We start from the raw sequence: 22,140 nt of genomic DNA on the forward strand, positions 1-22,140 counted from the left end.
GCAACAAGAGAAGCCACCACGATGAGAAGCCTGTGCACCACAGCTAGAGAGTAGCCCTTGCTCACCACAACTAGAGAAAGTTGTGTGCAGTAAAAAAGACCCAGCACAGCCAAAAATGGATAAAACAATCAATTAATTAAAAAAACTCTGTTCAGGTGCCTCCCATCCTTTTGTCTTCTTCCCCTTCTCTCCCCAAGGTATCATTCTCTGGGCTCCTAAGTCGGTAAGAGTCTCCAGACTGTGCTGCCTCACCATTCTGTAATCATATATTTATTATCCCCATTAGAATACTGCCTCTTGATGGCAGGGATCATACCTTTTTTTATTTTTTTTATTGAAGGATAATTACTTTATAGAATTTTGTTGTTTTCTGTCAAACCTCAGCATGAATCAGCCATAGGTATACATATACCTCCTCCCTTTTGAACCTCCCTCCCATCTCCTGCCCCACCCCACCCCTCTAGATTGATACAGAGCCCCTGTTTGAGTTTCGTGAGCCATACAGCAAGTTCCCATCTGCTATCTATTCTACATAAGGTAATGTAAGTTTTCATGTTACTCTTTCAATACATCACCCCCTCTCCTCCTCTCTCCCCATGTCCAAAAACCTATTCTCTATGTCTGTTTCTCTATTGCTGCCCTGCAAATAAATTCTTCACTACCATTTTTCTAGATCCCATATATATGCGTTAGAATACGATATTTATCTTTTTCTTTCTGACTTACTTCACTCTGTGTAATAGTTTCCAGGTTCACCCACCTCATCAGAACTGACTCAAATACGTTCCTTTTTATGGTTGAGTAATATTCCATTGTGTGTATGTACCACAACTTCTTTATCCATTCATATGTCAATGGACATCTAGGTTGCTTCCACACTCTATCTATTGGAAATAGTGCTGCAATGAACAAAGGGATACATGTGTCTTTTTCAACCCTGGTTTCCTGAGAGTATATGCCTAGGAGTGGGATTGCTGGGTCATATGGTGCTTTTATTCCTAGTCTTTAAAGGAAATCTCCATACCATCTTCCATAGTGGCTGTATCAAGTTGCATTCCCAACAACAGTGCAAGAGCATTCCCTTTTCTCCACACCCTCTCCAGCATTTATTCTTTGTAGACTTTTTGATGGTGGCCATTCTGACTGGTGTGAGGCTATGTATCATTGTAGTTTTGATTTGCATTTCTCTAATAATGAGCGATGTTGAGTACCCTTTCATATGTTTGTTAGCCATCTGTATGTCTTCTTTGGAGAAATGTCTGTTTAAGTCTTTTTCCCACTTTTTGATTGGGTTGTTTTTCTGGTATTGAGTTGTATGAGCTGCTTGTATATTTTGGAAATTAATCCTTTGTCAGTTGTTTCATTTGCTATTATTTTCTCCCATTCTGAGGATTGTCTTTTCACCTTACTTATAGTTTCCTTTGCTGTGCAAAAGATTTTAAGTTTAATCAGGTCTCACTTGTTTACTTCTGTTTTTATTTCCATTACTCTAGGAGGTGGGTCATAAAGGATCTTGCTTTGATTTATGTCACTGAGTGTTCTGTCTATGTTTTCCTCTAAGGGTTTCATAGTTTCTGGCCTTACATTTAGATCTTTAATTCATTTTGAGTTTGTCTTTGTGTATGGTGTTAGAAGTGTTCTAATTTCGTTCTTTTACATGTAGCTGTCCAGTTTTCCCAGCACCATTTGTTGAAAAGGCTGTCTTTGCCTCATTGTATATTCTTGCCTCCTTTGTCAAAAATAAGGTACCCATAGGTGCATGGGTTTATTCCCAAGTCCATACCCACTGCTCTCTCTCACACACACATTGGTCTATATTTCTGTTTCTGTGCCAGTACCATACTGTCTTGATGACTGTAGCTTTGTAGGATAATCTGAAGTCAGGAAGCTTGATTCTTCCAGCTCCATTCTTCTTTCTCAAGACTGCTTTGGCTATTTGGAGTCTTTTGTGTTTCCATATGAACTGTGAAATTTTTTGTTCTCGTTTTGTGAAAACTTCCATTGGTAATTTGATAGGGATCACATTGAATCTGCAGATTGCATTTAGTAGTATAGTCATTTTCACAATATTGATTTTTCCTACCCAGGAACATGGAATATCTCTCTATCTGTTTATGTCATCTTTGATTTCTTTCATTAGTGTCTTATAATCTTCTGTGTACAGTTCTTTTGTCTTCTTGGGTAAGTTTATTCCTACATATTTAATTATTTTGGGTGCAATGGTGAATGGGATTGATTCCTTAACTTCTCTTTTTTATTTTTCATTGTTAGAATATAGAAATGCAAGTGATTTCTGTGTATTGATTTTGTGTCATGCAACTTTTCTAAATTCACTGATCAGCTCTAGTGATTTTCTGATATTATCTTTAGGGTTTTCTATGTACTTTATCATGTCATCTAAAAAGCAGTGAGAGTTTTACTTCTTTTCTGATCTGGATTCCTTTTATTTCTTTTTATTCTCTGATTGCTGTAGCTAGGACTTCCAGAACTATGTTGAATAATAGTGGTGAAGGTGGACACCCTTGTCTTGTTCATGATCTTAGGGGGAATTCTTTCAGTTTTTCACCATTGAGAATAATGTTTTCTGTAGGCTTATCATATATGACCTTTATTATGTTGAGGTAGGTTCCTGCTATGCCCGTTTTTTTTAAAAGAGTTTTAATAATAAATGGGTGCTGAATTTTGTCAAAGACTTTTTCTGCATCTATTATCATATGGTTTTTATCTTTCAATTTGTTAATATAGTGTATCACATTGATAGAAATGTGTATATTGAAGAATTCTTCCATCCCTGGAATAAACCCAACTTGATTATGGTGTTTGAACTTTTTGATGTGTTGCTGAATTCTGTTTGCTAAAATTCTGTTGTGGATGTTTGCATCTATGTTCGTCAGTGATATTGACCTGTAGTTTTCCTTTTTTTTTTTTTTAATTGTCTATGTCTGATTTTGGTATCAGGGTGATGGTTGTGGCCTCACAGAATGAGTTGGAAGTGTTGCTTCCTCTGCAATTTTTTGAAAGAGTTTTAGAAGGATAGGCATTAGCTCTTCTCTAAATGTTTGATTGAATTCTCCTGTGAAGCCATCTGGTCCTGGACTTTGTTTTTTGGGAGATATTTGACCACAGCTTCAATTTCAGTGCTTCTAATCAGGTTGTTCATCATTTCTATTTCTTTCTGGTTTAGTCTTGGAAGATTGAACTTTTCTAAGAATCTGTCCATTTCTTCCAGGTTATCCATTTTATTGCTATATGGTTGTTTCTAATCATCTCTTATAATCCTTTGTATTTCTGCATTACCTGTTATAACCTCTCCTTTTTCATTTCTAATTTTGTTGATTTGATTCTTCTCTCTTTTTTTCTTGATGAGTCTGGCTAAAGGCTTGTCAATTTTGTTTATCTCCTCAAAGAACAAGCTTTTAGTTTTATTAATTTTAACTATTGTTTCTTTCATTTCTTTTTCATTTATTTCTGCTCAGATGTTTATGATTTCTTTCTTTCTACTACTTTTGGGTTTTTTTGTTCTTCTTTTTCCAATTGTTAGGTTGTCTATTTGATGTTTTTCTTGTTTCTAAAGGTAGGATTGTATTGCTATAAGCTTCCCTCTTAGAACTGCTTTCGCTGAATCCCATAGTTTTTGAGTTGTTGTGTTTTCATTGTCCTTTATTTCTAGAAATTTTTTTGATTCCCTTTTGATTTCTTCAGTAACCTGTTGGCTATTTGCTGTTGCTAAGTCACTTCAATCGTGTCCGACTCTGTGTGACCCCATAGACAGCAGCCCACCAGGCTCTGCCGTCCCTGGGATTCTCCAGGCAACAACAGTGGAGTGGGTTGCCATTTCCTTCTCCAATGCATGAGAGTAAAAAGCAAAAGTGAAGTCACTCAGTCGTGTCCAACTCTTCGCAACCCCATGGACTGCAGCCTACCAGACTCCTCTGTCCATGGGATTTTCCAGGCAAGAGTACTGGAGTGGGTTGCCTTTGCCTTCTCCGTTGGCTATTTAGAAGTGTGTTTTTTAAACACCATGTGTTTTTTTTTTTTTAAGTTTTTTTTTCTTGCAATTGATATCTAGTCTCATAGCATTGTAGTCAGAGAAGATGCTTGATATGATTTCAGTTTTCTTAAATTTACTAAGGCTTGATTGGTGACCCAAGATGTGGTCTATCCTGGAGAATGTTCCATGTGCACTTGGGAAGAAGGTGTATTCTTCTGCATTTGGGTGGAATGAAAACCCCAAAAGTAATAGATGGAAAGAAATCATAAACATCCAAGCAGATATACATGAAAAAGAAATGAAAGAAACAATAGTAAATATTGATAAAACTAAAAGCTGGTTCTTTGAGAAGATAAACAAAATTGACAAGCCTTTAGCCATACTCATCAAGAAAAAAAGAGAGAAGAATCAAATCAACAAAATTAGAAATGAAAATGAGATCCATCTCATCTAATGCATCATTTAAGACTTGTGTTTCCTTATTAATTTTGTTTTGAAGATCTGTCCATTGGTGTGAGTGGGGTGTTAGAGTCTCCTACTATTATTGTGTTACTGCCAATTTCTCCTTTTATATCTGTTAGTGTTTGTCTTCCCCACTCCAGTACTCTTGCCTGGAAAATCCGATGGACGGAGAAGCCTGGTGGGCTGCAGTCCATGGGGTCGCTGAGAGTTGGACGTGACTGAGTGACTTCACTTTCAGTTTTCACTTTCATGTATTGGAGAAGGAAATGGCAACCCACTCTACTGTTCTTGCCTGGAGAATCCCAGGGATGCGGAGCCTGGTGGGCTGCCATCTATGGGGTCACAGAGAGTCGGACATGACTGAAGCGAATTAGCAGCAGCAGCAGCAGCAGTGTTTGTCTTATGTATTGAGGTGCTTCTTTGTTGGGTGCATAGATATTTATAAATGGTATGTCTTCCTCTTGGATTGATCCCTTGATCATTATGTAGTGTCCTTCCTTCTCTCTTGTAATCTTCTTTATTTTAAGGTCTATTTTGTCTGATATAAGAATTTCTACTCCAGCTTTCTTTTGCTTCCCATTTGCATGGAATATATTTTCCCATCCTCTCACTTTCACTCTATGTGTGTCTTGAGGTCTGAAGTGGGTTTCTTTAGATAGCATATATATGGGTCTTGTTTTTGTATCCATTGAGCCAGTCTATGTCTCTTGGTTGGAACATTTAATCCATTTACATTTAAAGTAATTATTGATATATATGTTCCTATTACCATTTTCTTAATTATTTGGGGTTGATTTTTGTAGATCTTTTTTCTTCTGTTGTATTTCTTGACTGTATAAGTCCCTTTAACATTTGTTGTAAAGCTGGTTTGGTGCTACTGAATTCTCTTAACTTTTGCTTGTCTGAAAAGCTTTTTATTTCTCCATCAATTTTGAATGAGATCCTTGCCAGGTACAGTAATCTTGGTTGTAGATTTTCCCCTTTCAGTACTTTAAATATATCCTGCCATTCCCTTCTGGCCTGCAGAGTTTCTGCTGAAAGATCAGCTGTTAAGTGTATGGGGTTTCCTTTGTATGTTACTTGTTGCTTCTCCCTTGCTTCTTTAGTATTGTTTCTTTGTGTTTAGTCTTTGTTAGTTTCATTAGTGTGTGTCTTGTCGTGTTTCTCCTTGGATTTATCCTATATGGACTCTTTGTGCCTCTTGGACTTGATTGATTATTTCCTTTTCCATGTTGGGAAATTTTCAGCTATAATCTCTTCAAAAAATTTTCTCATACCCTTTCTTTTTCTCTTCTTCTTCTGGGACCCCTATAATTCGAATGTTGTTGTGTTTGATATTGACCCAGAGGTCTCTGAGACTCTCCTCAGTTCTTTTCATTCTTTTTCCTTTAATCTGCTTTTCAAAAGTTATTTCCACTATTTTATCTTCCAGGTCACTGATTCATTCTTCTGCATCAGATATTCTGCTATCGATTCCTTCTAGAGCATTTTTAATTTCAGTAATTGTGTTGTTTGTCTCTGTATGTTTATTCTTTAATTCTTCTAGGTCTTTGTTAATTGCTTCTTGCATTTTCTCCATTTTGATTTCAAGATTTTTTATCATCTTTATTGTCATTATTCTGAATTCTTCTTCAGGTAGTTTGCCTATTTCCTCTTCATTTATTTGGACTTCTGTGTTTCTAGTTCCTTCATTTGTGCAGTATTTCTCTGTCTTTTCATTTTTCTTTCAACTTATTGTGTCTGAGGTCTCCTTTTCCCAGGCTTCAAGGTTGAATCCTTTCTTCCTTTTGGTTTCTGCCCTCCTAAGGTTGGTCCTGCGGTTTGTGTAAATTTTGTATAGGGTGAGATTTGGGCTGAGTTCTTGTTTGTTTGTTTTTCCTCTGATGGGCAAGGCTGAGTGAGGTGGTACTCCTGTCTGCTGATGACTGGGTTTGTAATTTTGTTTTGTTTGTTGCTTAGATGAGGTGTCCTGCACAGGGTGCGACTGGTTGTTTGGTGATGCCAGTTGTTGTAGTCAAGTTGTTTCCTTTGTGTGAGTTCTCACAATATGACACTCCCTAGGGTTAGTTCTCTGGTAGTCTAGGTTCTTAAAGTTAGTGCTCCCATCCCAAAGGCCCATGGCTTGATCTCTGGTCAGGAGTGAGGATTCCACAGTGGTTTGTTATGGCAGTACATGAGATTAAAACAAATATCCCAAAGCTAGAATCCAAAGATGAACCCCAGACAAATGACAGTTACAAAATCACATAAATAATAATTAAAATAATGGTATATACATATATACATATTTACCTATGAGCAAAGTGAAAAGAGTTCAACAAAAATAAAGTACAGTAGGTTAACCTGGCTAACAAAGTAAATCAAAAATTATATTTTCCAGTTAAGAACAAAACTAACTAAATCACAAACTGGAAAACAAAACTAAGGCAAGGTGCCAAGTGGGGAATAAAGCTATGAAAATAAAAGTAACAAATATGTTGAGAGGAAAGGAAAGAAGAAAAGAAAGAATTGGTATGCAAAGTTAAATAGAGGTAGATGAAGAAAACGTATATACATTAAAGATTAACTGCAGGGGAAAAGAACAATAGGAAAGGGAAAGAAAGGAATAAATGTAGAAAAAATATAATAGGTTTTAAAAAATTACAAAAAAATTATAAAAAAGAGAAAAGAAAAAAAAGATGGAAGAAGAAAGAAAAAAGAAAAAAAAAAAAAAAGGAAATCTCCACAGAACTGCAAAACACCACGTAGAGGTAGAGGTTTATAGCAACAATCAAAAGTATGACTGAATATACACATATACATATACACCCATAAGCAAAATCAAAACAGTCCAACAAAAATAAAGTATGATAGATTGACTCAGTGAACAAAGGCAACCAAAAATTATATGTACCAGAACAAAACTAGCTAAAACACAAACTGGAAAACAACACTACAGCAAGGTGCCACTTGGGGAATAAAGCAATGAAAATAAAAGGAACAAAATGTTGAGAGGAAAGGAAGGAAAGAATAGATATGCAAAGTTAAACTGACATAGATGAAGATTTGTATACATTAAAGATTAACTGCAAGGGGAAAATAGTAGTAGGAAATAAAAACAAAGGAATAAGTGTAGAAAAATATAATAGGTTCTTAAAAATTACAAATTAAAATTATAAAAAAGAGAAAAGAAAATAAAAGATGGAAGAACAAAAAAAAAGGGGGGGTAAAAAAAGGAAAACTCCACAGAACTGCATAAACACAATGTAGACAGAGGCAGAGGTTCATAACAATAAAAAGTGTGACTGAATATACACATTTACATATACACCCATAAGCAAAATAAAAACAGACCAACAAAAATAAAGTACAATAGATTGACCTGGAAAGGAAACCAAAAATTATATCTACCAGAACAAAACTAACTAAAGCACAAACTGGGAAATAAAAGTAAAGCAAGCTGCCACTTGGGGAATAAAGCAATGAAAATAAAAGTAACAAAATGTTGAGAGAAAAGGAAAGAAACAAAGAATAGATATACAAAGTTAAATTGAGGTAGAGGAAGAAGATTTATATACATTAAAGATTAACTGCAAGGGGAAAAGAACAGTAGTAAAGCAAACAAAGGAATACATGTAGAAAAAATAATAGGTTCTAAAAATTTAAAACAGAGAGAGAGAGAGAAAAAAAGAAAAACTCCACAGAACTGCAAAAACCCAGCATAGAGGCAGAGGTTTATAACAACAATAAAATATGTGACCGAGAAAATAAAAGCTCAAAAGCTTAATTAGATCTCATAGTGCCAATAAAATCGACAACTCCAACAGAGAGGGAATAAAAGGAAAAAAAAAAGTCCAAAAGAATCCACAGAACAAATGAAAACATAAGAATAATAAACGTTTTTCTGAGTCACTGCTGTCAGAGTCCTTTCCCTTGCTGGGAGTCACAGTCCACCTCACCTCTCCTAGGATGCCCTCCAACACTGTGCTGATCTCTGGACCTGCTGTGAGGGCGGCTAATCTGGTCCTTCTCCTGTGTGTTCTTGCCTCCAGTGTCCACAGCTATCAGAACTAGTGCGTTTTCTTTTGTGGGAACTCTCAATGACCTTTTATATATTCCATAGACACAGAGTCTGGCTAGTTGATTGTGTGGATTTAATCTGCAGCTTGTACAGCTGGTGGGAAGTTTTTGGATCTTCTTCCTTAGCCACACTGGCCCTGGGTTTCAGTTGTGGTTTTATTTCCACCTCCTCATGTGGGTCGTGCACTGGGCTTTGCTCCTGAGGCTGCCCTGGAGGACTAGGTCTGCCCCTGTGAGGGCCAGGGGTGGAGGTGGTGCAGCTGCTCGGGTTGCAGGGGTTCTGGCAGCATCAGGTACTCAGGGGAGTTGGCGGCTACAGCAGTGGAAATATAGTGCTCTAGAAGGCTATGGCAACCAGTATTGGTCAATAGGCTCCAGTATTCTTGCCTGGAGAACCGCTCCCTGACAGAGAAGCCTGGCAGGCCACTGTCCACAGGGTCACAAAAGTCAAACACTACCAAAGTGACCCGGTGTGTGCAAGACTTTTTTTTGCCTGTGGCAGCTCTGCCCCAGTGAGAGTTGAGCGTGAGCAGCTGCTTAACTTGCGGAGACACAGGTGGCGCCAAGTGTGCAGGACACAGACTGCCTCCGCAGCAGGAGTCATGGCCCTATCAGAGTCTTTTTTCAAGCCTCTTGTAGCTGGTGATCAGAAGGCCTCTTTGATCAGTCTTTCTCTGTATCTCCGCTGTTTCAGGCACTTAGAGGGCCCCCATGCCTGGGGTCCTTCTCTGTTGTTCTGTGGGTCAGGCACTTAGTGGGGCCCCCCTGGCTGGGGTCCTACTCTGTAGTTTGCATATCAGTCACTTAAAGGGGCACTCTGGGTGGGGTCTTGCTCTGTAGTTCACTGCATCAGGCATTTGATGGGCCAGCCTCTCTATTGTTCAGCTGTTGATGCTGGCGTGTGGGGAGAGAGAGACTATGGTGATGGCTCACCCCCTACCTGTGACTCAGCAGTATCGCCTTGCTTCCATGGCTGCCTGGCTTTCCTCCACAGGCATTTCCCACCATAACCTCCTCCTTCACATCCCCTCAGTGTGTCTCTCCACAGTCAACAGCAGCCCTCACCATGGAATCACTCTGCAATCCCCCAACTTCATATCCCTGTCCAGGGTGTGTATGGCTGTGGCAAGGACTGTCTGATTCTCATTCCATTTAGGCTGCTACAGATCAGCTGTTTCACTCTCAGCCTTAAATGTTTCTCCTCTGACTCAGACAGGTGCCCTGATGTGAGGATCAGACCCCTGCTTCGGCTCCCCCACCCGCCGAGGGCAGGCCCAGTCCTACTGGCACTCCTGTTTCTCCCCCTAGTTCCTTCCTACTGAGTTTTGTGTGGTTCTATGTATTCTTTTCCTCTGGTCAGGTACTCCTGTCTCCTCTCAGCTGGTGGTCTGTATGCACTTCTGTGTCTGAAGGTGTATTCCTGATGCATCCATGGAGAGAGATGTACTCCACATCCACCTAATCCTCCACCATCTTTTTCTCCAGGGATCATGTCTTATTCATTTTTAACCCAACTAGCAAATGTAAGAACTTGAAATTGAACTCAGGCCTTTGCTATTAAACTTATTACTGTTGCTTTATCTTGTCTCTCAGTAGATTTTTTTTTTCAGCAAGAGATTTTTTCTAGCATTTTCAAGCTCACACAAGTACAAATATTTGCTTAAGTCTGTGTATGTATCAGAGTAAGATGGTTATTCATTGTTCCCAGGTTTGCTTTTTAATTTCTTAGTTGAAAAACAAAACTGATTTCTTTCTTACTAAAGAGTAGGAAGGTTGATAAGTTAGGGTTAAACAAATCTTTAAGATCTATTTTCAGGTACAAACTATGACCGTCCATAGGGTCACAAAGAGTCTGACACGACTGAAGCAACTTAGCATGTAACATGCATGTCAAAATATACCAAATACACGTGTGGCAAAAAAGGCTCCGAGATTTATGGTGGGCTATGAATGAACTGAAAAATCATGATTCTGAAAGTTTGGCTACAGAAAATTAAACATTGTCAGAAGGAGCAATGTAGAACTTAACACAGTGGGGAACCTCCCGACTACTTAGGTGAGGTGCCTAGGGTTCAGAATTAAAGGTGGCATCACTCTCAAGGCTCATGTGAGAAGCTGACAGTGACACCAGTTTAGGCACATTCCTTGCCTCACTCTAGCCTTGGCCTTACCTATGGCATCCTTGTTTCAGAACTTGAAACAGCCTACTTCTTATATTGTATGTGCCTTTGTGCCTTGGAGATTTTGAGCGATGAGATTGTGCCTGTCTCACTCTCTGCCATGCCCCTGGCACCTAGCACACTGTCAGCACCTAATAAAGGTTTGTGGAGTAAATAACTTAGTAGGATTTGGGGATACCATAGTAGATTCAGCAGTAGGTACTGTCCATGTCTTTTAGAGGATACAAGCCTAAAGACAATTGCGTTTTGGATTGGATGACCTGGGATGAGACAGGTTATCAGATAGGCCATGGTACTTCCAAGGCGAGGATGAATCCCCCCTCTTCTCTAGTCAGTATTTACCAAAAAAGCACTAACATTTAAATAAACTAGTCTAGTCTAGTGATAGAGGACTAAATGAGGTGGACTTTGGAAGAAACTGCAAATATTGATTCTGTTATTACTCTATTCTTCCACCAATCATTTATTGAAATTTTACTTCATGTCATTGACAAGGCCTGATTGCTGTGGAGTAGTTTAAAAGTCTGGATCTACATATAAGAGCCCTCTGGACCTAGCTGTAGAAACTTGGGGAAGCTGGTGGTATTGTCTGAGGGAGGCTTCCTGCAGCTGGGCAGGTGTTAGTCCCACCACACGTAAAGACCCAACATGATCAGGACCAGCAGCTGATAGGTTAATTGAAAATGTTGATTGAAGTACAGAAGCATAAAACACAACAAACATTATTTAAACTTAAAATGCATAAGGGTGCATTATTTGCTGATATTTTGACACAAACCCAAAGCCTTTGAGTGTGGGTACTTTGTCCTGGGGTCAAGTACCATCTTTTTCATATAATCAGTGCACCCATCTCCTGTGACTTCTTGTTTCAGCTTCTATAAAATGGAGTGAGAAGGCAGATTGGAGGCAATCTATGTGCGACTCTTCTAGATTTTCATAATCCCCTGTTCTCTAATCTTTAAAAATTTCTCATTCATACCTAATTTACCAGTGATTTTTAATAACTCAGATTTATGAAGTCTTTGTAAAACATTTGCCTTCATTTTAGAAACTAATCTTTCTTTTCATATGCATATTTAATTTTTATAATATACAAATATCTAAAAGTATATATATATTTATTGTAATGTATAATTTTATTGAAGTATAGTTGGCTTACAGTGTTTCAGAATACACATATTATCTTTGAAGTTATTTTCCATTATGGGTAATCACAAGATATTGACTATAGTTCCCTGGGCTGTACAGTTAACCTTTGTTGCTTGCTGTGTATCTATTTTTTAAAAATTAGAAATCTAGCATTCTATTCATACAAGTTAAAGAAGTGGGATCAAAATGCTATAGATTGTCATAATGATGTGTCATAATGACAATCAAAATGTCATAAATTTTAGTTAGGCAAAAATTTATGTTTCCTAAAATGTATATTATAGATATTATATATATGTATGTATACAAAGCTTTCTTTTTTTTTTTCATTGTTTTTCTTTTTTTTTTAATTTTAATTTTTACTTTATTTTACTTTACTATACTGTATTGGTTTTGCCATACATTGACATGAATCCACCACGGGTGTACATGCATTACTATGCTTGGTAAAGGCTTGAGAAATAACAAAAAAAGGAGGGGAGAAATTGGAAAACATAAACTAAATGAAATGGGAGCACTGAATATGAAACCTAAAAAGTGAAACAAACTAGATAAAAGTAAAAGATACTCATATAGTCCAGTTGTTTTTAAACATGACTGCTCATTAGAAACATACCTGGAGTTCTGGAGAAAAAAAATCAATCCCTGGGCATTTGGGTTTTTCAAAAAATTTCAAGATAATTCTGACATGCATCTGGATTTTTAAAAGTGATTACAGGTTTTTCTATTAAATAGTAGTTTTGGTGATACTGAGTTCTACTATTTTTCTGTTGACCAATCATGATACAATGGTATTGAGTAATAGTTACAATAGCACAATAGTGAAAGATGTTTATCAGTTTTCACAAGCAGTAAATATTGATTCAGTAAATAAAAGTGTATTTTACAATGCTTATGTAATATATAAATATAAAAATACTATATAATTAAATTACATAATTACAAGAAGTAAACAGTTGTTTACATCTGTTTTATTAACTATGCCAAAGCCTTTGACTGTGTGGATCTCAACAAACTGTGGAAAATTCTTCAAGAAATGGGCCTACCAGATCACCTTACCTTCCTCCTGAGAAATCTGTATGCAGCTCAAGAAGCAACAGTTAGAACTGGACATGGAACAACAGACTCGTTCCAAATTGGGAAAGGAGTATGTCAAGGCTGTATATTGTCACCCTGCTTATTTAACTTCTGTGCAGAGTACGTCATGAAAAATGCTGGACTAGATGAAGCACAAGTTGAATTAAGACTGCCAGGAGAAATATCAATAACCTCAGATATGCAGAAAACACCACCCTTATGGAAGAAAGTGAAGAAGAACTAAAGAGCCTCTTGATGAAAGTGAAAGAGGAGAGTGAAAAAGTTGGCTTGAAACTCAACATTCAAAGAACTATGACCATGGCATCTGGTCCCATCACTTCATGGTAAATAGATGGGGAAACAATGGAAACAGTGACAGATTATTTTGGGGGGCTCCAAAATCACTGCAGATGGTGACAGCAGCCATGAAATTAAAAGACACTTGCTCCTTATAAAAAAAGTTATGACTAACCTAGACAGCATATTAAAAAGCAGAGGCATTACTTTGCTGACAAATGTCCACCGAGTCAAGGGTATGGTTTTTTCAGTAGTTACATATCGATGTGAGAGTTGGACCATAAAGAAAGCTGAGCACCGAAGAACTGATGCTTTTGAACTGTGGTGTTAGAGAAGACACTTGAGAGTCCCTTGGACTGCAAGGAGATCAAGCCAGATTTCCTAAAGGAAATCAGTCCTGAATATTTATTGGAAGGACTGATGTTGAAGCTGAAACTCCAATACTTTGGCCACCTGATGCAAGGAACTGACTCACTGGAAAAGATCCTGATGCTGGGAAAGACTGAAGATGGGAGGAGAAGGGGACGACAGAGGATGAGATGGTTGGATGGCATCACTGATGATGAATGTGAGTGAGCAAGCTCTAGGAGTTGGTGATAGACAGGGAAGCCTTGTGTGCTATAGCTCATGGCGTTGCAAAGAGTTGGACACGACTGAGCAACTGAACTGAAACAGCTGTTTGTGTTTTATGCAAAACATAACCATTTAATTCAACTGGGAGAAATGTGCTGATGACACTGGCTACTGGCTTTACCACAGTGTTCAGTGAGCTGTGGCCATCGGTCTGTGTGACTCACAGAGGAACTGAAGCACTTCGAAATGGAAGCACTCAGCTAATAGAGGTGGGTTAGGACAATGTTTCCTAAATCTGGACTGGCTTGCCAGTTCCCAAATTTGGTCTTCTACTTAGAGTAGCCAGAAACTCACTCTTGTTAGGAACAAAGGGAATTAGGCTTAAGATGCTGGCTCAGACTAATGAATTCACAGAGGCAGTTTATTAACAGTTCATTTACAATGAGGGATAACTGTCAAGAGGCCCAGGCTATCAGAGTCTGCCTGGGTGAGCTTTTTTGTCCCTGTGTTATCTCAGCCCCTTTTATTTTTTATTCCTTCATTACATAATCTGTAATTATTATAATGCCTTCTCAACTGGTAATTGCAACTGAGAGTTGAAAGAGGATTTTAAAAATAGGTACAACAGGCTTTATTTTTTAGACTCACAGACAAATTGAGGGGAAGGCACAGATATTTCCCATATAGCCTCTGCCCTCTTCATCCTTCCCCATATCAACATCAGTAACCAGTATGGTACCTTTGCTACAATTGATGAACACATCTTAGTCCCCTAAAGTCTGTAGTTCACATTAGGGTTCACTTTTGGTGTTGTACATTTGGACAAATATATAATGATATATATCCATCATTATGGTAACATGCAGAGTATTTTCACTGTCCTAAAAAGCCTCTGTGTTCTACTTTACCCTCCCTGTCCCCTAACCTGGAACAGCCACTAACCTTTTGCTGCCTCTGTAGTTATGCCTTTTCCAGAATGCTATATAAATTGTAATCATATAGTATGTAGCCTTTTCAGATTGGTTTCTTTGCTCAGTTATATATGCTTTTGAACTGTGATGTTGGAGAAGACTCTCAAGAGTCCCTTGGACTGCAGGGAGATCCAGCCAGTCCCTCCTAAAGGAAATCAGACTTAAATATTCATTGGAAGGACTGATGTTGAAGCTGAAACTCCAGTACTTTGCCCATCTGATGCGAAGAGCTGACTCATTGGAAAAGACCCTGATGCTGGAAAGATTGAAGGAGGGAGGAGAAGGGGATGACAGAGGATGAGATGGTTGGATGGCATCACTGACTCGATGGATGTGAGTTTGAGTAAACTCTGGGAGTTGGTGATGAACAGGGAGGCGTGGTGTGCTGCAGTCCACGGGACTGCAAAGATTCGGACACAACTGAGCAACTGAACTGAACTGAACTGATGTATTTAAATTTCTCCATGTCTTTTCACAGCTTGATAGCTCATTTCTTTTTCGTGCTAAATAATGTTCCATTGTCAATGTATCTCAGTTTATTTATCTACTCACCTATTGAAAGACATCTTGGTTGCTTCCAAGTTCTGGCAATTATGAATAAAACTACTGTAAAATTCTGTGTGCAGGTTTTTGTGGGACATACATTTCCAGTGCATTGGGGTGAATACCAAGGTGAACAAAGATTTTTGTTGGTTTGCCTTTGTTATTACTGTTATTCTTTTAATAATGAAAGAGACTTATGGAAGTTACAGGCCACTGGACAGAATGTGATAGAAAATAAAAGCTGAAGTTTCAAGGATGGTACAGATAGTTAGTGGTACTGAGCCCCTGAGCCAGGTTGGTTCAGCACTTGGTTCAATTCTTAGGTGGGAGGAGGGATTCCTTATTGGTTTTAATTGAAAGAAAAGAGGAAAAGTGTGGAGATAGTAAGTTGTCAGGAAGTTGAGCGGGTTCTCACCTCTTCTATTTTCCTGATGAGATGACAGGTAATGTCCTGAGGGTTTCAGAAGAGTGGTGGAGGCCTGAAGAGCAGTTTTAGAGAAAAACCTTTTCACCAGGGAAATATTCAAGCTGACTGGCTTTGGGAGGCCCAGTTGGGGCTGGAGGCTATGACTGATTGTGGCCTCGATCTCTAACCACCCACAGATCTCAGAGGCAGTGATGACAAGGTGAGAGTTGGCTTGTTCTAGGGTGGGTTTGGCATGTGGGTGCATGAGTCTTATAACATTGGCAAAACTGTGGTTGAAGCAGTGGCTTCTCTGAAGCTTCCCTTGTCCACTTTCTTGCATTTTGGCTGTTTGTCTGCAATGAAGTGGCTGGCTGGGTGAGTGAAGTGAGGCTAGTGATAGGGTAATGTATCTGATGGCATCTTAGGGCAGATAGTTGGACTTATACTGAAGCACTCCAGAAGTGGTCATGCATCTTAGGATTTGGCAATTCAATGACTTAGGTGAATAGACACTGAGAGAGCTTTGTGTGGACCAGTGCCAGTGCCTGGAAATATAAAAATGAGTAGCAAGAGGGTCCTGTCCTATGTTCTAGGAGTTTGCAATCTAGTGAGAGAGACAGATAAGAAATTACATGGAAAAAATATAATGTGTTAAGTCCAAAGACAAAGACACTTACCTGGGGTTGTGGCTTCCCAGGGAAGGATAGACACTGACTCAAGTGTTTGGCCACCACACTGGAGGAGCAATGGGAAGAAAGACACTAGCTTCTGTCTAGTCAGAAGGGATGCCTGGAAATCAGCATGTGTGGGCAGGGCTGATGTGCTGGCTTCCTTTCTAGAAGCTGGGGCAGGCTCAGGAGAGAACTGCCAGGTTCCCTTGGGGGGTTGTAGGACCAGCAGTGTTCAACTTGGCTGGGATGAGCTTCCCCAGGGGCCGTTGCCAGGCCACCTCAGTACCACAGTGTGGGTTTTCCATGGCCGGCAGCCTAACAGGAGCAACACAGAGCTATGGCAGGTGGCATTCTGAATCAGAGCACAGGGATTTGCTGTAAAACCTTCCTCAGCAAGGAATCTGAATGCTCTGGACTCATCCTCAGATCCCACATCTCTATAGAGCCTCAGAGGCATGTGACCTCTTGGAATAGACACTCAGGCAAAGTCAGGAGGCAGCACATATCGAGGCCTTCTATGCGTTTCACCCTTGGGGAATTAATATATAGTAATAATAATAGCGGCAAATATTACTACTACTGCCATTCATTAAGTGCTTGCTAAATGAGGAATTTGTGGTTTTATTGCGGAGAGGAGTTATATAGCAGATGTTAGGCGCTCCCCCCTCCCCTTTTTAAAAATGTAATGGTCCAGGGTTTGAAGAGGTAGAGCATCTTGCTCAGGGTCACACAGGTGGCGATGACAGAGCGAGGACACAACCTGAGGATGTCTAAAGTCAGAGCCCACCCTCTTGACCATAGGTGCCCACTGCTCCAGAGACATTGTATTGATACATTTGTGCCATAGCTTTGCAGTAGCAAGTCATCTTTCCCTCCAGGCCTGCACCTATGGGAACAGAGGTTCTGAGAAGATAGGTGACTAGCCTAGTGGTGTGTGGCTGCCTTACAGCTGAGCCGCTAAGCCGTGTTTACTCGTTTGTGCTCTACTCTTCTCTCTGTATCCCATCTAGCTGCCCGGTTCAGTCTCCCTTATGACACGACAGGATGGGTGAGAGAATACAATAATGCCTTTAGATGATTATTACAGCCCAAACCACATGGGAGAAAAAGCAGACTGGAGGGAAGGTGTTTCCAACACCTACGTTTGTTAAGGTAACTATGATGTAACCTACTAGTGAGTTTATAGAGAGGAGCTGTTTAGGTCAGGGACTGGCATTACCCCTATATAGGATGGATGGCTGGACCAGTTCAGGAAGGCCCGATTGAGACTGATGCTAAGCAGTGCTGTTTGCTGTCTGACGTTCCTCTCTGCACTCCAAGGTTCTTGATGCCCTTTGGCTATCCCTTGGCACTGTGCTTATTCCTCGTTATTAAGAATGATCACCTCTCACTCTTAGGCAGCACTCTACACTTTATGAAGACTTTTTTACATACATGATCTTATTGGCTTCTCATAACAGCCATGAGAAAAGAAAGCCAGGGTAGGACATTTTATAATTATTAAAGGGTTTAAAAAGCTTTTTCAAGATATACAGGTATTAAGTGGTAGAACAAGAACTCAAACATAAACCTCTAGCTCTCAACTCTATGGCCTTTTTACTGTTCTTAATAATGTCCAGAAACCCATCTGCTCTGTCTTCCATCTCCTCAGGGTCTGAAAATTCTCAAGCTTATGTACTATTACTATCAGTATGTTTTAAGATTCTGGCAACAGAAATACTTAATATCTGGTAGAAATTCCTGGGACAGGTGAGTTACTTACTTGGAAATCTAAGATTTCCATTGTTTAGCCAATGGGTCCTATCACATACCAGGGCATATGGATATTGGATGAAAATGCATACTCACTGCTCTGCCAAAGTCATACTCTGCCGTTGGTGGGTCAGAGCTCTACCTCTTATAGGAGAAGCAATACAATTTTTATTAGTTTGTCATTTTGAAGAAATACTTTTGGTAACTATATGGCTATACTATACTTACTCTTCATGGGTAAGACAGCCAAGGGAAGAGATTTTGAGGGAGCTAAGGATGGACGTGAACGTTATTTTAGAAATAACCGTAGAGAATGTGGGCTTCCCTGGTGGCTCAGATGGTAAGGATTTGCTTGCAGTGCAGGACACCTGGCTTGATCCCTGGGTCAGGAAGATCCCCTGCAGAAGGGAAGGGCAACCCACTCGAAACCTGGAGGAAGCTGTAGTCGAGGTTAGTTCATTGGCTCAGTGACACCCCAAAGACTGTTTCTTCCAGTCTTTCTTGCCCGTCTTAGCTGTGTGTGCAAATGTCTTCCCTTAAGCTTGCAAGATACCTGCTTCAGTTTCAAGTGTCATATTTCCCATGAAAGGGTATAAAAGAGGAATTAAGAGGGTATATGGGTGAAAGAGTGTTTTCTTTGTGAGTCTCTGTGTTTTCTTTCTTTTTTTAAATAAATTACGATTAAAATTTTATAGCAATTTTAGGTTCACAGTAAAATTAAGGGGAAAATATAGACATTTCCTATATACTCCCTGATTTACCCATGCCTCCCTCCCCAGTTGATTTCCCCATATATCTCATAGGATCCTGACTACAAGGAAAGCTAGGAAAGTGAGGATTCAGCATTCATAGCCTCTGTGGTTGGAGGTGATTTGAGAGAAGGGGGTTGGGAATGCCTGCTGGGTGACCAGCCATCCCTCATTGTCATTCACTCGCCAGATTGTTGCACTTGTTACAATTGATAAACTTATATTGACACATCATAATCAATCAAAGTCCATAGATTAGATTACAGTTTACTCTTGGTGTTATATATCCTATGAATTTGTTCAAATGTATAATGATACATATCCATCATTATGATGTCATATATTTTAACTGCCCTAAAAATCGTCTGTGTTCTGCCTATTCACCACTCACTGCCTGTCCAGCCCCTGACAACCACTGATCTTACTGCTGTCTCTGTAGTTTTGCCTTTTCCAGAGTGGCATATACTTGGAATCATATAGTATGCAACCTCACAGATTATCTTCTTTCACTTAGTAATTAGCACTTAAATTTTCTTCATAACTTTTCATGGATTGATAACTCTTTAGTGCTAAATGATATCCCATCATCTGGATGTGCACAGTTTACTTACCCTTAGTACTTACCCATTACTCTAGGACATCTTGGTTGCTCCTAAGTCTTGACAATTATGAATAAAGATGCTAATAAACATCTATGTGCAAGTTTTCATTGCTTCAAATCCTCACCAGAATTTGGCATCATCAGTGTTTCAGTTTTTGGCCATCCTAGTAAATGTGGTAGGCCATCTTGATAGTGGTATCTCATTGTTTTTTTAAATTTGTGTTTCCCTCATACCATATGATATGAAATATCTTTTCATATGTGTATTTGCCATCTTTATATCTTCTTTGGTAAGAGGTCCGTTAAGGTCTTTGGTCTATTTTTAATCAGATTGTTTGCATTCTTATTGTTGAGTTTTAAGGGTTATTTGTGTAATTTAAATTAATAGTTATCAGATTGTCTCTGTTTTTTGAAGATGAAACTCTTATCCAGAAGCCGCCATCCCCAGCTGATTTCCCCATATATCTCACAGGACCCTGACTCCAAGGAACGCTAGGAAAGTGAGGATTCAGCATTCACAGCCTCTGCAGTTGAAGGTGATTTGAGAGAAAGGGGTTGGGAATGCCTGCTGGGTGACCAGTCATTGTACATGATCACTGGAGACACTGAGGTCCTGAGAAATGATGGGAGTTTTCTGGGGTCCCATGGACAGTAGGAGCTAGATCTAAAATCTACAGTTTCAGTCAGGTATCCAAACTGGGCCATCTAGTGGAGGGGGATCTCTTCTGTCCCAGGGCAACTCTTATTCTCATCTGATCCACAGAGATCACATGGCCTGGTTTTTGGCTAATTGAGACCCCACAGCTGTAACTTGAGGCCTGATTCTTGATGCAGCAAGGTGGTCTTAGTGGCCAAGGGACTGTTTAATTTTTCTTTTTTTCTCTTTGCTTTCAGACTATGATACCAGGTCAGTTGTGTGGTCATCACAGCAAATGCTGGTGTTTATTCTGTCAAAATTCATCTTTTGTAAGTTGTTGGTGTTTTATTTTTGTTGGTCAAAGGACAAAAGAGAAGTATTCGAATCTCTAATTCCCCTAAGGTGAGCTATTTTAGAAATCCTCATAAAGTCAGGTAGGAAAAGATCACAGCCCAGATCAATAACTACCTCCTGGACTGAGAGCAGAAAATGGTTTATTTATGTGACTGGGATGTTGTTGAGTGCATGCTCAACATCCAGGCCTTTGGCCACATGGGCATAGATAATACCAAGCAGTGAATTATTAAAACGAAGAGAGACTTGCTTGATTCATGTCTCCTGTGTTGATGCTGAAAAAAGCAGCTTCTACTCTCTTAACTTTCTTGAAAAACTTCCCAGAGCTGTGATTTGGAATTACTTTGTGCCAAATAGCTTAAGTGCAGTATAGGTCAAATCCATCACATACAATAACTGTATTCCTGGGAAGGGATTTGTCAATTCTATTTGGTAAAATCACATCATGCTTCAATTGCACTGGAGAAGAAGACAAGTTAAAGGAACCATAAAGCCTGTTCCTTTGCACAGAGGGGTCATTTTGTAGTGTTATTTGTAATGATAATAAACTCTGTTCTACATATTGGTTTAATGTGTGATATACTTACTTGGAATTTCTAGAAGTGGAGACACACTGTGCTTCTTTTTTTCTTCAAGTTTTATTGAGATATAATTGATATACAGCAATGTATAAGTTTAAGGTATACAGCATAATGATCTGACTTACATCATGCAGTGATTAGCACAATAAATTTAGTAAACATTCATCATTTCACACAGATAAAAAGTTAAAGAAATAGAAAAGATTTTCCTTGTGGTGAGAATTCAAGATTTACTCTCTTAACTTTCATATATAGCATATAGCAGTGCTAATTTTATTTGAAATGTTGTATATTACACCTCTAGTACTTATAAATTTTAACTGTTTGATGGTGGCTTTTTGACTGCCTTCATCCAATTACCCTAACCACTACCCACTGCCTCTGGTAACCACAAATCTCATCTCTTTCCCTATGAGCTTGCTTGTTTCTAAAGTATAACTGACCTAAAACACTATGCTAGTTCCTGTTACACAACACAGTGACTCAATGCTTTTATACATTTCAAAATGGCTGCCAGATTCCCTGTACTGTACATTTCATATCTATGACTCATTTATCTTGCAAATGGAAGTTTGTGCCTCTTATCCCCCTTATCTATTTCTTTCTACTCCCCCCCTCAACTCCTTCTGGCAACCACCTATTCTCTATGTTTCTGCTTTGTTATTTAGATTCCTCATTTAAATCATGCAGTATTTGTCTTTCTCTAATTGAATCATTTTGCCTAGCATTATAAATAGGTTCATTTTTTCATCCATATATATATGATAATATATATATGTTACATGTTATATATATGTGTATATATATATTTATATATATGTAAATATGCAGGTCAGGAAGCAACAGTTAGAACTGGACATGGAACAACAGACTGATTCCAAATAGGAAAAAGAGTACATCAAGGCTGTATACTGTTACCCTGCTTATTTAACTTATATGCAGAGTACATCATTAGAAACGCTGGACTGGAAGAATCACAAGCTGGAATCAAGATTGCCAGGAGAAATATCAATAACCTCAGATATGCAGATGACACCACCCTTATGGCAGAAAGTGAAGAGGAACTAAAAAGCCTCTTGATGAAAGT

This window comes from Budorcas taxicolor, chromosome 15, assembly GCF_023091745.1.
Source record: "Budorcas taxicolor isolate Tak-1 chromosome 15, Takin1.1, whole genome shotgun sequence".
NCBI classification, from domain to species: Eukaryota; Metazoa; Chordata; class Mammalia; order Artiodactyla; family Bovidae; genus Budorcas; species Budorcas taxicolor.